Source organism: Nyctereutes procyonoides, unplaced genomic scaffold (genome assembly GCF_905146905.1).
Source record: "Nyctereutes procyonoides isolate TBG_1078 unplaced genomic scaffold, NYPRO_anot_genome, whole genome shotgun sequence".
Classification (NCBI taxonomy): Eukaryota; Metazoa; Chordata; class Mammalia; order Carnivora; family Canidae; genus Nyctereutes; species Nyctereutes procyonoides.
In genome coordinates this window covers 4,604,391-4,610,633 of record NW_026575147.1, presented here as the reverse complement: position 1 = coordinate 4,610,633, position 6,243 = coordinate 4,604,391, and positions in this window count along the sequence as shown.

The window sequence follows — 6,243 nt, the reverse complement described above, 5'->3', positions numbered from 1 at the left end:
AAATCACATATCCAATGAAACCAAAGACAAACCCAACTACAAGATTCTTACGAAAAACTGTATGTTGAAAATAGCCTCTTAGGAAAGTTCAAAGCTTTTTCTCTACCTAACTTTACTGAACCTCCTCTCTTCTTCCCTACGTATAGAGGAAGGAAGGAAGGAAGGAAGGAAGGAAGGAAGGAAGGAAGGAAGGAAGGAAGGAAGGAAAGGAGGAAGGAAGAGAGGAAGGAAGAGAGGAAGGGAGGAAAGGTGGTTGCAGTAGGTTCACCAGATCTAAGAAGATTACATTTTTTACGGGGTTAATGAAGAGAAAATTGATGACATGAAAGTAAAAATTGTACGCCCACATATGCACTGGTGCTCTCTAGCTCTTTCTGTCTCTCTCTTTCTGCCATGCTCTCTAACACACTCACTCACTCACTTCCCCCTCCCTCACTCCATTTCCCTCTCAGCTGGCATCTGATCCCAGGAGCTATCACCCTGACCTATTAGGGCCTATAGCATAAGACCCAGGCTAGCTCCCATTATAAACTGCTGACAAATAAGTTGTTTCTGGCACCAGTGCCCTTTTCTGACAATGAGGAGGAACAATCTATAATTCACTTGTAGGCTTTGTACTGGAAGTATCCAGAGCAATACTTAAGCTCCAGTAACCCACCCATAGCCCTTATAGGTAATCTCTCTGTGGAGTTTGAGCATCTCAGTAGGGATAGGTTTCAAAGATTAGGGCCAAAGCCTCAGCAGAAAATAGTGTTACTTTGCCTCATTATAAAAAGTTCCTTTATAGATCCTCAGGGTTTTTGGATTTGGTAGTTTCTCATGTCTTCACATGATCTGAATATTGCTGTGTCCCCTGGAAAAATACTAAAATACCATCATTTTTTTACAAGTCATGAAGTCTTCTTTTGCATAAAATGACAGTTTTGAAGAAAAGAAAAACAATTCTTAACAGCAAATATGACTAGAGTGAACAAGTGTGAATGGCCCGTGCCCTTTCCTGGGCAGTAGTTTTGCTAGATAGCAGTTACTGTGTCAATTAGTGAGATCTTGTTTTTAGAAAGACTTTGAGGAATGCTTGGGTGGCTCAGTCAGCTGAGCACTGGGCTCCTGATTTTGGTTCAGGTCATGATCTCCAGGTCCTGGGATAGAGACCTGTATTGTGCTTCTTGCACAGTGGGGCATCTGCTTGAGGATTCTTCCTTTGCCCCTGCCCCTCCCCCTACTTGCATGTTCTTGCTCTCTCTCTCTCTCTCTCTCTCTCTCTCTCTCTTAAATAAATAAATAAATAAATAAATAAATAAATAAATAAATAAATAAATAAAAGACTTAGAAGTGAGGGGCACCTGTGTGGCTCAGTCAGTTAAGCAGCTGGTCTTGATTTCAGCTTAGGTCATGATCTCAGGGTCCTGGAATAGAGCCCTTCATTGAGCTCTGTGCACAATGGGGAGTCTGCTTGAGAATTCTCTCCTTTTACTCCTCCCCCCACTTGCACTTGCTTTCTCTCAATTAAATAAGTAAATCTTTTTTTAAAAGACTTTGAAGTGATATAACAAAGTTCTTCCACTTGCTTACTGTTTTATCACAATAGACTGTTAATAATGATGAGGCTATGCTCTAGTCCAACCTGGTACAATACAAGCCCATTAAAAGGCCATTTACTTTGTACTTGAAAAAGGTGAAGAGCTGGTGCCCTCTCAATTTCAGAAATAAAACAATAAAGGCTATTATATATTTGCCATTGTTTACATTCAAAATTTTTAGGGAGGATGGATTTTGACTGTAACTTTATCTATTTTATTTTCCACGTCACACCCTGCAACAAACACAAAAACGTTTAGGCTCTCCTTCTGCTGAACTAATTTCTCTATCTATTGCACTTTTAATCAGGAAAAGATTAATAATCATGTTTTCAAAGTAATGCTGCCCGTGAAATTTATTCTCCTGCCATTTCTAAAAAAAGATGCATGCCACAGAAAAGCTCCTGCCTGACTTACAGCTAATTCAGAAAATAACTATCCTGACACTACAATTCTTCCCTCTGAAAATGAAATGGATAAAAAGGATTGGGTTTTAATGCACACTTAAATGCATTAGCAGTACTAGTAAAACATGACAGAATTTAAAATATAATTATATCTGAAAAACATTCAAGTTGAAAACTTCTTACACTGATTCTATTTTAAGCAACATAGAAAAGTAACCACATAATGAATAATGAATTTGAGGGACAAAAATCACATATCTCAAAGAATCATCAAGGTTTCATATTCAACATCCAAGACAAAAAACTACCTTGTAAATAAAAATAATTTGGTACTATGAACTTCTACACATAGTTCTAGGAATGGAAATAATCTAGTTTACTTTTAAGATCACTGGAAGGGGGGACGCCAGCTGGCTCAGCAGTTGAACCAGGGCGTGATCCTGGAGTCCTGGGATCAAGTCCCACATCGGGCTCCCTGCGTGGAGCCTGCTTCTCTCCCTCTAACTATGTATCTGCCTTCTCTCTCTCTATGTCTCTCATGAATAAATAAATAAATAAATAAATAAATAAATAAATAAATAAAATCTTTAAAATAATCAGTGGAAGTGTATGTATGTTTTTTTCCATAAAAATAGTTACAAAGAGAATAATACTTATGTACTGTGACTGAAAATATTTGCCTTTTTTTTAAATCATTATTTATTTGAGAGAGAGAGAGTACAAGCAGGGGAGGGAGGCAGACAGAGAAGCAGACTCCCTGCTGAGCAGGGAGTCCACCCTCATGGCTCAATCCCAGGACCTGGAATCATGACCTGAGCTGAAGGGAGACACTTAACCAACTGAACCACGCAGATGCCTCTGAAAATGTTTGTCTTTATTCAAAGAGAGCAACATCAGAATGCACCCATTTTCTTCAATATGGTTTTATGGAGCAAAGCTTTCCTTGCCTAAGAAATGAGATATCTATAATTAACTTGGATAAAGAATATGTGATTTTTAATCCTCTAAAGGATTCTAAATTCTAATATTATAAAGATGACTCAATTTTACTCATGGGAACATTTTGAGAATGAGAGATCTGAAATATGGTGAGATTTGTTTTAAAATCAGCAATCAGAATGGCAAAGCCAGCATTCCATATGCTCACTTTGGCAACTCTGTTTGCAAAGGCATAGCCATAGACCTTTAAACAAAATTAAGGAGAAAATCTACTGATTATTCAATACCTTTAGCATCAGTCCTCTTGAACACTTTTCCTTGACACTCTGATGTTTTCCTACTCTTGATTTTTTTTTCAGTTATTTGTATCTACTTCTCGTTTCTTTGCAAATAGATTTTTGTTGTTGTTTGTATAAGTCTTAAATTTCAGCATCCTTTAGGGTTTTATTCTTCCCTTATTTATAATAGTGTGAAAATATATTATTTATGCATTTGTTTATTTTATTATTTCTATTTAATATGTAAGCTTCTCCAGAGCAGGAGCCTCGTCTTTCTTCCCACTGTTATATCCCATGTACCTATACAGTGCTGGCTCTTTTCCAGGCATTAATATGCTGCTGACTTCATAATCTGTATCTTCATTTTAATCCCGTCTGAAACTTTAGAACCATATATAATATGAATTGAATATCTCTACCTAGGACTCTTATATTTGTTTTAAAGATACTACATCCAAAAAGAATTTATTATATTCTATATGCATACCCTCTTTCAATCTTTTGCCTCAAAATCTTCTCTGTTACCTCCTTTGATTTCAACATCTACTCTATCACATAGGCCAGAAACTGGAAATTATTGTAAATTCATTTCATGTATTTCTCCTACAATAGTTGGTTGCTAAATTATTTTCATTCTGTTATCTACATCTCTCTCAAAACTCTCATATCACCTTCAAGTATATTGCCACCACACTAGGTCAAGCCCTCCCCTGGATTATAGCTTCTTAAATAAGCTTTCTGCCTCCATTCTTCCTTTGTTCTATCCATTATCTACATTGTTCCTTGAGTGATTTTTTTTTTTCTATTCCTAACCTCCTTATATCTGACCTGGAAGGCTCAGTATCACATCTTTGATGGAAAGGTTTTCACATTCCTCTCTACCCCACCCACCTGACCACTCCATTGTGATCACACCACCTACCTCAGGCTACTCATCAAACTTTAGTATTTATATTTTTCCCAGTGTGCCTTGATTTGTTGTATGGGCCAGTAATTTTTTATCTCTTTTTATGCGACAGAACTAAAGTTATAGGGCAACAAGCCTACCCAAAATTTAAAGAAAGACCAGCAACTCCAAGAGAGGGCACAAACATTTGTTTACCCATAATAGGCCAGCAACAACATATAGGCAAAATGTCAGGTAAAAAATTGAGGGTGAAATTATAAACAAATAGCTAAAGGCCAAGAAAACACTAGTGTAAGATTAGAAAAGCACCAGGAACTAGAGACACAAGAGAAATTTGCATCTACTCTCAGTCTCACAAGAAATATTTGAGTTAGGGTAAGAATCCTATCATCATGGTTCAGACCTAGAGGAGAGGAACAGAAACCATTGCAAAACATAAAGCATTTTTGTAATGTCCCCTATAAAACAAATGTCTGTTTGTTTGGTTTTTTTAAAAAAGATGTATCTATTTATTTGAGAGAAGGAGAGAGAGAGAGAGAGAGAGAGAGAGAGAAGCAGACTCCCTGCTGGGCATGGAGCCTGATATAGGGCTTGATCCTGGCACCCTGAGATCATAACCCAAGCCCAAACTGAGACTGAGTCACTTAACCAACTGAGCCACCCAGGCACCTCTAAAACAAATGTCTTAAGCTATTTAGGAGAAGGCAGGAAACATTATTGCCTTCAGAGTACAGGTAAAGACCCATTGCAGCTAGAAGACAGTAGAACCCCATAATCCAGCAAGATAGGTAAAAATACGTTCCAGGGTCAAATTGTTAAATATCTTCTACTTCTGGGGAGGGGCAGAGTTACTGGAGAGGACCTACCTCCTAAACAAAGGAATTCAATGCTCCCTTAACACTTAGGCTGACTCAAAACAGTAGAGAACACCTCCCTTTTACTTGCCCTCCTTAATAGCAAGCACTGAATGAAAGTAATAGCAATATGCTACTGGAGGAAGATCAAAGCAAGCAAGGAGAACTTCTCTGAGATATAGGCACACAGGGAAAACCTAAAGTTGACCTTGAGATTACCCCTCTTGCAAAACTGCCCCATAGAATTGAACAAACCATAGAAATGAACAAACAACAAAAATCCAATCTGACTTCTGATTAGATGGACTCAGTCTCTCTCACTCAGATAAGGTGAGGCCATTCCAGATATAGATACTAATTATCTCAGTTTCTATCCTTCAACAAAGTATTTCTGGCTTTCATAAAAAACTCAAGAGGCACACGCAAAAAAAAAAAATGTGTGGGGAAAAAAAATCTTATTGTCAAGATGCCAATCAATAGGATCAGATTCCGATATTACACGTATTGTAGGACTAGCAAAAGGAGAATAAGTGTGTTTAATATGTTAAAGGCCCTACTGGAAAAAAGAAGACAAGAATGATCAGATGGGCATCAGTAGAGAGATGGAAAGTATAAAAAAATCAAATCAAAATGCTACAAATTAAAACATGACAACAGAGATAAGTAATGACTTTGAAAAGTAATGACTTTGAGAACACTCAATCCAACCAAGGAACAAATCAATGAACTTGAAAACTGATAAGCAGAAATTTCTAAGCTGAAACACAAATGAAAAAAATACAAAAACACAGAATAGGGCATCCAACAAGTATGGGACAAGATGAAATCATCTCATACATGTAATTTAAATGCTAGGAGAAGAAAAAGAAGGAAGAGAAGATGAAACATTTGAAGATATATGGCCAAGAATTTTGAAAAACAAAGACAAAAAAACACAGATTCAAGAAACTCAATGAATACCAAATAAGCTTACACACACACACACACACACACACACACACACCATATTCACTGCTGAAAAACAAAATAAATTTTAAAATCTTCAAAAGAGCCAGAGAAAAGGAAACACATTACATACAAATAACAAAGATAAGAACTATAGCATAGTTATATCAGAAATTGTGTATGCAAATCCAATTCAAAAAGGAAGAAGTAAAATTATCTCTGTTTGCATGACATAATATTATATATAGATACCCTAAGGATTCTGCCAAAAGTTTCTTAAAACTAATGAACAAATTCAGTAAAGTTGCAGAATACAAACTCAACATCCAAAATCAG